The following is a 10785-nucleotide window of genomic DNA, read 5'->3' as shown; positions in this document are numbered from 1 at the left end:
GTCATAGAAAGCACAAAGTATAAAAAGGAGAGCTTAATAAATTAGACTCTATCCAAATGGAAAACTTGCTCTTCAAAAGTCCACCATCAAGAGAGTGAACAGGCAAGATACACACCAGGAGAAAAATATTTCCAATACCTATCCCTGACAAAGAACTTGCACCCAGAATATACAAACAACGTTTACAACTCGATAATAAGACGAATAGCTCAACTTAAAAATGGGCAAAATATTTGAACAGTTACCTCACAAAAGAAGATCTACGAATGGCCAATAAGCACGTAAGAAGACACTTAACGTCATTCGTCCTAAGGGAAGAACAAATTAAATCCACAATGAGATAGACCTCTAGTGCCCACTTGATGGTCCACACTTAAAAAGACCGAAAATTCCAAGTGTTGGTGAGGGTGTGGAATAACTGGGACTCTCATCTCCTGCTGATAGAAATGTAAAATGGAATACCACTTTATTTTATTTATTAAATTTTTAAAGAGATTTATTTATTTGACACAGAGAGAGAGAGTGAGAGAGGGAACACAAGCAGGGAGAGTGGGAGAGGGAGAAGCAGGCTTCCTGATGAGCTTAACGACTGAGCCCCTAAAAAATTTTTTAGAAGATTTTTTTTATTTGTGAGAAAGAGAAGGAGAGAGAGCCCAAGCTGGGGGGTGGGGGCGGGGAGGGGCAGAGGGAGAAGCAGACTCCATGCTGAACATGGAGCCCAACACAGGGATCCCAGGACCCCGGGATCATGACCTGAGCGGAATGTAGATGCTTAACCAACTGAGCCACCCAGGTTCCCTGGAACACCACTTTAGAAAACAAACTTGCGGTTCTTATAAAATTAAACCTACACTTTCTACACACCCAGAAAATCCACTCTTAGGTATTTACCCAAAAGGAGTGAAAACATATGTCTGCCCAAAGACTTGTTCAGGAATGTTCATAGCAGCATTGTTCACAACAGGGAAAAACTAAATCTATTCAGTGAGTTGTGTAAAAAAAAGTGTACAAATCTGGGGCGTCTGGCTGGCTCAGTCGGAAGAGTGCGTGACTTTTGATCTCGGGGTTGTGAGTTCGAGCCCCATGTTGGGTATAGAGATGAATTAAATAAATAAGTAAACTTAAAAAAAGAGAAGTGTACAAATCCGAAGCATGGTGCGATTTAACCTGTAACTGCAGCGTTACTTCCACAATGAACGGTAGAGGAGAGGAAATGAGGGGACGGGTGATGCAGGAGGGACTAAGTCCTCCATCCCAACAGGTGGTCAGTAGGTAGCATAGGGTAGACAGGGAGACAGGGTAGGTGGTAGATAATGGTTAAAATTAAGGTATCAAAAGATAGCCTTGAGACGTAGAAATAGGACATATGAAATAGGTCTTGTGCTTGTGCTTGTGATGTAGAAATAGGAGATGTGTAAGTGCTGGAAAAAAACCATCTGAGAGAGTCAGTAGTGGTTGTTTTTGGGGAGAGAGGGAGGGGAAGACAGGAAACCGCTGTGTCTTATCCCCCTTCGGCTCATGCTGATTTTGCTTTCTGTATACATGCTGTATCTCATCGAGGCTGATGCCCATTTATTCACATTTTAACATAGTTAAAATCAAGGTACATCTTACAGTCAGTGTGCTCCTGGCAGCTTTAACTGGCAGTGATTTCTCTTGATGGTGCATAAGAAATGGTGCACGTCGCAAAGGGTGATTGATGTCTTGGGTTCCCTGAAGTATGGTGTTCTTTTTCCTTTCATTTATTTATGTATTTATGTCTGTATTTTTAGGTAATTTCTATACCCAGAGTAGGGCTCAAACTCCTGACCCCAGGATCAAGAATCTCATGCTCTACTGACTAAGCCAGCCTGTCATTCTTTTCATAAAATAATTATTTAAAAGAAAATATGAGCCAGTTGGAACAGCTCTTGTTTATTGAGCTCCTCTTGTGGGTCAAGCACTGTGCTTCCTGTCCACATTTTTTAGTATTCTAAACAACCCTGCCTTATAACTCAAATTTTTGAGAAGAGGAAATAGGGGCTCAGAGAGGTTAAGTGACTTCCTTAATGTCACCCAGCCAGTGATAGACACAAGTCAAAAACTAGGGGCTGTCTGATTCCTGGGTGGGTCACCTCTGTTTTGATTAGTTTGAAAGAGCTCGATCAGGGTGCCTGGCTGGCTCAGTGGTTGGGTGACTGCCTTCAGCTCAGGTCATGATCCTAGAGTCCTGGGAGGAAGTACCACATCGGGCTTCCTTCTTAGCAGGGAGTCTGCTTCTCCCTCTGACCCTCCCCACTCCATGCTCTCTCTCTCTCTCTCTCTCTCTCAAATAAACAGATAAAATCTTTATTCTTTTTTCAAGATTTTATTTATTTGTGATAGAGAGAGATAGCGAGAGAGGGAACACAAGCACGGGGGAGCTGGAGAGGGAGAAGCAGGCTCCCTGCTTGTTTGGAAGCTATATTCGCCCAGTGAGCTCACTATTTTATGTAATGGTGTCTTTGTTTGGGGTGGCTGGAGCAGAGGGCTGTCGGCACTTATTTTGATGGAAGAAGGTGTGGGGGGTAAAGCCAGCCATGTGGTCCATGGGCTTTGCCTCCCCGTTTTCAGAGTGTCTCACCCACCCTCCTAACAGAGGCCCAGAGAGATCAAGCCATGCATCTGCAGTCACACAGCCAGGAGCCTATCTGACCCCAGAGCCCGTGCTGTCCCCTGCTAGAAATACGGCTTCTTCCCCAGTATTTACATCTGATAGTTCATGCCTATCTGGGGCACCAGCCCCTTAAAGGGAAACCCACATCCTGTCTCCGGTTCTGCCTCAAAGAGATGAATTTTCGATAGTGCGGCATCAGGAGCTAATCTTTCATGTACAACCCTGCCTCCTCTTTCCTTCCTCTCTCCCCAGCCCCCAACCTGCACATGGCCATGGCTTGCCTGTGACTTTTGCAGCATTTCCACACCTCATGTGTCATGTGCCTCGCTTTCCTTTTCTGTCAAATGAGAGGAAGAATAAAGCTGACTTCATAGGGTTCTTTGGAGATTGGATGAGCTGATGTGTGTTCCGTGCCTTGTGGGAGAGTCTGGGAGGAGAGCCTGGGAGTCAGGGGACATGGATGTGATCCCTGAGTGTGCCACTGACCAGCAGTGCAACTGGAGGCAAGTCCCTGGGATTCTGCACCTTGGTTTTCTTGTCTGTATGATGGGAGCAGTGGCCCTGACCCACCTTTCATTTACCTAAAGCAGGTTCCAGGGGAGACTGACATTACTGTGGTTCAGGGTCAGCTTCACTGACCCTATTCTCCCATCAGAAAAGCTCATCTAGGGGCGCCTGGGTGGCTCAGTGGGTTAAGCCGCTGCCTTCGGCTCAGGTCATGATCCCAGGTCCTGGGTTCGAGCCCCACATCGGGCTTTCTGCTCAGCAGGGAGCCTGCTTCCTCCTCTCTCTCTCTGCCTGCCTCTCTGCCTACTTGTGATTTCTCTCTGTCAAATAAATAAATAAAATCTTTAAAAAAAAAAAAAGAAAAGCTCATCTAGAAAATTCATACCAAGACTTCTCTGTTCCTGAGGGTGCCAAGCATCTTCCTGGGACCCTGCCAAGGGGTCCCTATGATCCTCAGTTTTTTCATCTGCAAAGTGGGCACCACAACCGCATATATCTCACTGCAGTGCAGTGAGAACTCAGTGAGCGAGGCCCATAGATTGCCCAGGTGAGCTCATCTGCCAGAAGACCTCCCTCCCACAAGTGTGCACGGGGAGGTGAACAAGGATGTCCACTGCAGCAGGATTTGCAATGAAGGAAAGGGAAAATTGCCTTGTTCCCCTGTAGGCACCGACGGTGGCTGCCCCCAAGAGAGCCCAGTGCTCCTCTATGCCTGGTACTCATGGTCTTGGGAAGCTCCTCGCACACGTACTAGCATTGGTCTGAATGACCAGTGGCGGAGTGGCCTGCCGTTGTGAATGTCACATCTGAGACTGGGTTATGAAAGACTGCCGCTTCCATCTTGCGCTCTCTCATTACTCACTCTGGAAAAGCAGCTGTCACATCCTGGGGACACTCAGACAGCCTATGGAGAGGCCCACGGAACCGGCGTCTCCCACTACAGGCAGCGAGACACTGAGGCCTGTGACGGTCACAGGAGTGAGCCTGGATGAGAATTCTCTGGTCCCTTCGGAAGACAGTGGCCTTAGCCAATGGCTTTCGGCGACCCCAGAGACCCGGAGCCAGAGTGGCCCAGCTGAACCATTCCCGGAATCCTGACCCTCAGAATCTCTCACGTGATAAATGTTTGTTGTTCGCAGCTACTAACTTTCAGGGTAATTTGTTAAACAGCAATAAAGAAGGAATCCAGGGCCCCATTAAATACATTTATACATGTGTTCTGGAATGCCGGACCAATGTTAAAAAGAATAAGATAAATCCCTCTATCCAAACATGGAAAGATAGCCAAGGTATGCTGCTCAGTGAAAGGAAATCTTGCAGAGTGATATCTATCAAATGCTGCTTTTTGTATAAAAAGATGCTATTATGGTGTGGCAAAAAAAAAAAATCTGGAAGAATATGTCTCACTATTAATTGTAGTTATCTCTCCTTGAAGAGCAGGGAGGGGGCACAGGGGACCTTTATTCATTTCTGTGATGTTTGAACTTTTTACCATGTCTTACTTTGGTAAACCAGTGGAAAAATACAATAACTTTAAAAAGATTTACCTAAGATGGGCCTGATAGAAAAGCAAGATAAAGATTTTTTTATAATATATTTATTTGACAGAGAGAGAGAGAGAGAGAGAGATCATAAGCAGGCAGAGAAGCAGGCAGAGAAAGAGGGAGAAGCAGGCTCCCTGCTGAGCAGAGAGCCCGATGCAGGGCTCGATCCCAGGACCCTGAGATCATGACCCAATCTTAAGGCAGAGGCTCAATCCACTGAGCCACCCAGGCGCCCTGAAAAGCCTAATAAATTGGCTTAAATAACCAATAGTCCTTGAAATCTCAGTGTTTAACGGATTAGGAGTTAATTTCTTCATCTTGTGACGTTCAGTCAGCAGCTGAAGGGAAGGGTGGGAAGGACTGTCCTCCGGGGATCTGGCCGATGGGAACTTTGCTCTTGTCTTGTCTTAACATGGGGCTTCCTCAGCTGATCTAGGCCCAGGGCGCAGGTAGACCTCCAGCCGGCAGACACTGAAGCGAGAGGGTAGAGGATGAAGTGACATTTTGGCGGGACAGGTCTGAAATGATGCTTAGTCACATTTGCTCACGTTCCGCTTGCCCAAAATTCTGTCACCCTTTCTGGTCATGGCTCCTGCTTGAGGACCTCAGGACCATCTATCTACCCCTGCCCACCTGCCACCCCCCACCCCTGGCTGGCCGTCCATTTCATTGTGTTCTCCTACCTGAGAGCCTTCTTTCCCCCCAGGATTTGATTTTAAGGCATCTCTACACCCAGTGTGGGGGTTGAACTCATAACCCTGAGGTCAAGAGTCACACACTACTGACAGAGCCAGCCAGACGCCCTCTAGCTGAGAGCCTTAGCCACAGGAATGTCAAGGCCAGGCGGTCAGGCTCCTCCAGATGCTGCTGGCCACCCAGAGGAAGGAAGAGCTGATGCAGCACATTCTGGAAATGTTAACTCTGCTGAGGGTGGCTCAGCCTGTCTAGTGTGGTCTGCCAGTCAGGAACACAGTCTTCGACCTGCTGCCCCTCCCGCCACCCCCTCCCAAGGGCAGGGCCCCATTACCTAGGGTGGAGCTGTCTGAGGATGAACCCAGGGTCACGGAGCCCCAGGAGCTGTTTGCAAACTGCCATGTGCATCTGTGTGAATTTGCAAGCCAGCAGTGCCAAGGTCAAGAGGTAGAATGACTGGTGTTTCCTGGGCTGCGCCTTACATCAAACATTGTGCTGAAGGTGTGCCCTGCAGGGGGGTGTGGGACCCTCCAAGCTACTCTTCGAGGAGCCCCTAGATGGGGAAACTGAGGTCAGAGAAGTGACATCATTTACCCAAGGTTGCATAGCTCCTAAGGTGTAAGGCTGGAAAGAGAGGGTAGGCAGGTCTGCCTGACTCCAAAGCCAGTGTTTCTTTTTTCTTTTTGTTTTGAGTAAGTTCTATGCCCAATGTGGGGCTCGAACTCATGAACCCAAGATCAGGAGTCCCGAGATTAGTGTTTATTGAGTGAGCCAGGCACCCCCAAAGCCAGTATTTCTAATCCTTACTCCATGTGGGTAATCACAGTCAGTGTCTAGCAGTTGGTGACATTTGAACTGAGACCTGAATGATTAGGAGCCAGCAGCAATGGGAAGATGTGGGAGAGACATACCAGGCAGAGGACAAGACATGTGCAAATGCCCTGAGTCAGGCACAAGGCCAGGACAGGGAGACTGGTATGATCAGGGGGTATAGAAAAGCAAGGGTAAGGGGAAACATGAAAAGTGAGCTCAGAGTGGGAGTGGGGGACACCCTGAGGGCCTTGCAAGCCACAGTAAGGATTTTGGATTCTACTTGAAGAACAGTGAGATGCTCTTGGAGGATTGAAGCAAGGGAGTGATATTTTCCAAACTGCAGTCCTGAGCATTTGCAAGTTTTGAACTATCTCAATATTCCACTAAAAGTGTCAGCCTCTGTACTGGACCACGTAGAGCCTGGGCTGTGTCACCATTTCTGCTTGTGGCCGAGCCAAGTGGGGCTATGTCAAGGACCCTAAGCCAGTAAGAAAATAACAGAGAGGGTAACTATATTAGTTATTTATTGATGTCTAACGTATTAACTGCCCAAACTCAGCACTGCCAAACAACAAATATTTACCATCCCACAGTGTCTGGGGGTCAGGAACCTTAAGCTTAAGGTCTCTCATGGAACTGCAATCAACGTGTCAGCCGGGGCTGGGGACCCATCTCAAGGTTCAAATGGGGAAGGATTTGCCTCCAAGTTCACTCACCTGATTGTCCGCAGCATCATTCGGTTCCTCCATGGCTGTTGGCCAGAGGCCTTCCTCAGTCTCCTCGCCTCGTGCGCCTTGCCACGGGGCAGCTCACAACATGGCAGGATTTTCAGCAGAGCCAGCAAGTAAGAAATCCAGAGGACACACGCAAGATGCAAGATGGCATCTTCTGGTACCTAATGTCAGAAGTGACATCTCATCACTTGTTTCTTAATAAGCTTTAAAAATTTCTTGGAATAATGTTATGATTCACAGAAAAACTTCAAAGAAAAGACAGAGGATTTCTGTACTTCCCCACCCTGCCCAGTTTTCCTGAATGTTACCATCTTCATTTACCACGGAACATTTTGTCAAGAGAAACCAGTCGGCTACGTCATGAGGGACTGGAGTCCAACGTTTGTGTTTCCCTCAACTCTGTACTAATATCTTTTCTCCGTACCAGGATCTGACTGAGGATACCGCACAGCATTCTGTCATGTCCCCTTGATTTTTTTCTGGTCTCTGACAGTTTCCCAGTCTTCGCTTGCTCTTCATGACTTTGAGTTTTGCGGAACAAAGACCAAGGATCTTGTTGAATGTCCCTCAGTTTGGGTTTGTCTCTGTCTTTCTCAGATTGTGTTAAGGTTACGGAGGTAGGGGTAGGATACCACAGAATGGGACCAAGTGCCCTCCTCCTTCCATTATATTGGGGGCACATGGTACCTATGTGACATCACCTGTAAGATGAATCTTCTTCTTCTTCTTCTTTTTTATTTTTTTACTTTCACCTCTTGATTAAGGTAGTGTGGGGTAGGTTTCTCCACTGTAAGGGGATAATGTTTTCCTTTCCCTCACTTTATTCTTTGGAAACGAGTCAGTGAGCCCACCCATCCTGGAAGGGGTGCAGAATGAAAGTCTATGCCCTGGGAGGAATATCATAAATTATTTGGAATTCTTCTATAGGGATAATCTGTCTCTTCTCTCCCATGTACGTGTTTGTTCAATCATTTCCTTATGTCGGTGTGGACTCATGCGTGTTCATTTTATACTTTGAGTTATAATACAGTGCTACGTTGTGTATTTTGTTACTTAAATCATTCCAGCTTTGCCTGTGGGGAAATCTTTCAGGGTGGCTCCTGTGTCCCTTTAACTTGCCCCTATTCTTTGGGGTTTTCGAGCATTTCCTTGCTTTCTTGGCACCACAACGTGCCCTAGGCTCATATCTTCCCTGTCTTAACTTTGGAAATCAGCCATTTCTTGAAGGAGCCCCGATGTCTTGTATTGGGGAATAGTATTTAGGAACCAAGACCTGGGCACTGGGTTTTTTTTTTTTTTTTTTTTTTAAAGATATTATTTATTTATTTGACAGAGAGAGAGAGAGAGAGAACACAAGCAGGGGAGCAGCAACAGAGAGGGAGAAACAGGCTCCTCACTGAGCAGGAAGCCCAGCGCAGGGCTCGATCCCACTGGGATCATGATCTGAGCGGAAGGTAGACGCTTAACCAACTGAGCCACTTGGGGGCCCCATGGGGTGCTGGGTCTCAGGGGCCTGTTGCTGCTAGACTGTCACTGCTTCTAGGCTGTCTTAGCCGTCCTGGGACTTTCACTAGGTCTCTTTGTCAAAAGTTGACCCTGGACCCTGCCCATTCTCGGGGAAGGGGATGACAGTGAAGCCTGAGTCCAGGAGACGGACATCACTGGGCGCCATCCTCGAGGCTGCTTCCGGCCGTGACTAATGGCAGCAGGGGCAACTGTGAAGGTCAAGAGCAGCCCTCACGTGCACGGGCGGAGGACAGGCTGGGATACAACACGCGCTCATACAACGTGAACAGGAATAATGAAGCCCTTTCCCCGTCTGTATGAAGTGATCTCCGAGATCCCCTGTTAAGTGGAACTAGCAGGGAGCAGAGCCTTGAATGTGGTGTGAGCCTTTCCTCTTCTTCATGAGAGAAAACAGAATATGCACTCTCTGGAAAGACATACAAAGAAGCTCCTAACGCTGACTTCTAGAGAAGAAGAGTAGGAAGTGTTTCTAGATTTCTATCATCTATTTATCTAATATCTCTCTAATATTTAAAAAATTCTGGGACAATGTGAAAGTAGTTTGTGTTCCAAAAGTTCAAGTAAAACCGAAAAAACGTGCTGTTATGCTGAGTGGAGGACAAAAGCTGATGATTTCTCGGTGGTTTGGAAAGAGAATATTAGTAGGCAGGCCAAGGCCCACTGGGGAACACACGGGCTGAACTCAGCCCTGCTCAGGGGGCAACCTCATTCCCACAAAACATCATCGCCTGTCAACAACCGTGTCACACGCAGTTTGGGCAGCCGTTTCAGTGTTGTTCTTGTAGAATGGTTTGTGCTTAATTTGTAGCTGTGTGGTGTAGTGGCCAAGCGTATGGGCTTCGGGAGCCTGACTGTGTGTGTCTAAATCCCGGCTCTGCCACTTCCCAGCTGGATGACTGGGGGCAAGCAACTCATCTCTCTGAGCCTCAGTTTCCTCTTCTGTAAAATGGGGACAATAATACTCCTCAAAGGGGACCTCAGTGAGTTAATACAGGTCAGGTGCACAAAGTAGGGTCTCAATAAATGGGGGCCGCTATGGTTATCAAGTTCAAGTTCATACATATTTAGGAAACAGAGGAATTGAAATCATCTATGTCACCTCTGGAGCTCTGAGGGATTTTCCCTTTTTAGATGGGTGTTTCTGTGATTCTAGCTGGAGGAACACTGGGCTCCCACCTGCCTGTGGTCCATGCCCAGCCCAGCACTGTTCACACATGGACTGGCACCATCTGCCCGCTCCCAGTTCCCTCTCCTCCCCCGATCGGACTGGGATGTGAGCTGGGCAGGGCAGGGAAGGTTCGTTCACTCTGGTATCCCCACTGTGCAGTCTGGTTCTTGGCACAAACAAGCGTTTCTGTAACCATTTGGTGAATACATGAACACACGAAGACCTGAACAAATGGAAACTCTGACAGTCCCCATGCGACCACGTTACTGAACTTCCCCTCAGGTGATCAGGGAAGGCTTCCGGGAAGAAGTGCTGGAGGGGAGATTATGACAAGGGGATGTTTTAGGCAGAGGGGACAGCATGTACAAAGGTTCAGAGATGAGGCAGCATTCTAGTCCTTTGGGGAACTGAAAACAGGTTAATCCAGGTGGAAGTCAGAGGGTGAGGGCAGGAAGTGGCAAGGGCGGGTGGGTAGGCAGGCGTGCAGGGTCCAGATCATTCACTGTCCTGAGGAGGTTGGTCTTTCCCTGGAGGGGGAGGATGGAGGGGGAGACAGGGCCTGGCAGGGAGCTTGGAGGTGGGATGGGAAGCAAAGGAGCCCCTGCTTGAGCTGGTCCTCCTGGACTGCCTATGATTGTGTGGGCCTCGGGCCAGGGTCTGTGAAATGGGTACTGGGTTCTTAGGAGGATGGACACCAGACAAGCCCACACTGTGCCCCCCGAGCTGGCTGGTGGAATGGGAGAATCTGTCTGTCCGTCAGCAGGACAACCCAGCAGAAGGTATTACATCCTTCAGATGTTCCTAACCTTCAACTCAGCAGTTCCTTTCCTCAGAACTTGTCCTGAGATAATAACTGAGGATTTGTGAGAAAGTTGGCTGGGAAGAGGTTCAGCAGAACAAAGGAGAACAATGGGAGGCCGTATCAGCATTGGCCAACCCAGCTAGCTAGCGCTGCTCTGGCAAGAGTTGGCTGAAAGCTGCTGGAGACCGCAAAGATTTTCACAGCACGTTCACACACATTTTATTGCAAAAGTAATACATCTCAGGGCGCCTGGGTGGCTCAGTCAATTAAGCGTCTGCTTTCAGCTCAGGTCAGGGTCCCAGGGTCCTGGGATTGAGTCCTGCATCAGGCTTCCTGCTCAGTGGGGAGTCTGCTTCTCCCTC

This window comes from Lutra lutra, chromosome 13, assembly GCF_902655055.1.
Source record: "Lutra lutra chromosome 13, mLutLut1.2, whole genome shotgun sequence".
NCBI classification, from domain to species: Eukaryota; Metazoa; Chordata; class Mammalia; order Carnivora; family Mustelidae; genus Lutra; species Lutra lutra.
The sequence above is the reverse complement of the archived record's forward strand: the minus strand, read 5'-3'. Positions refer to the sequence as shown.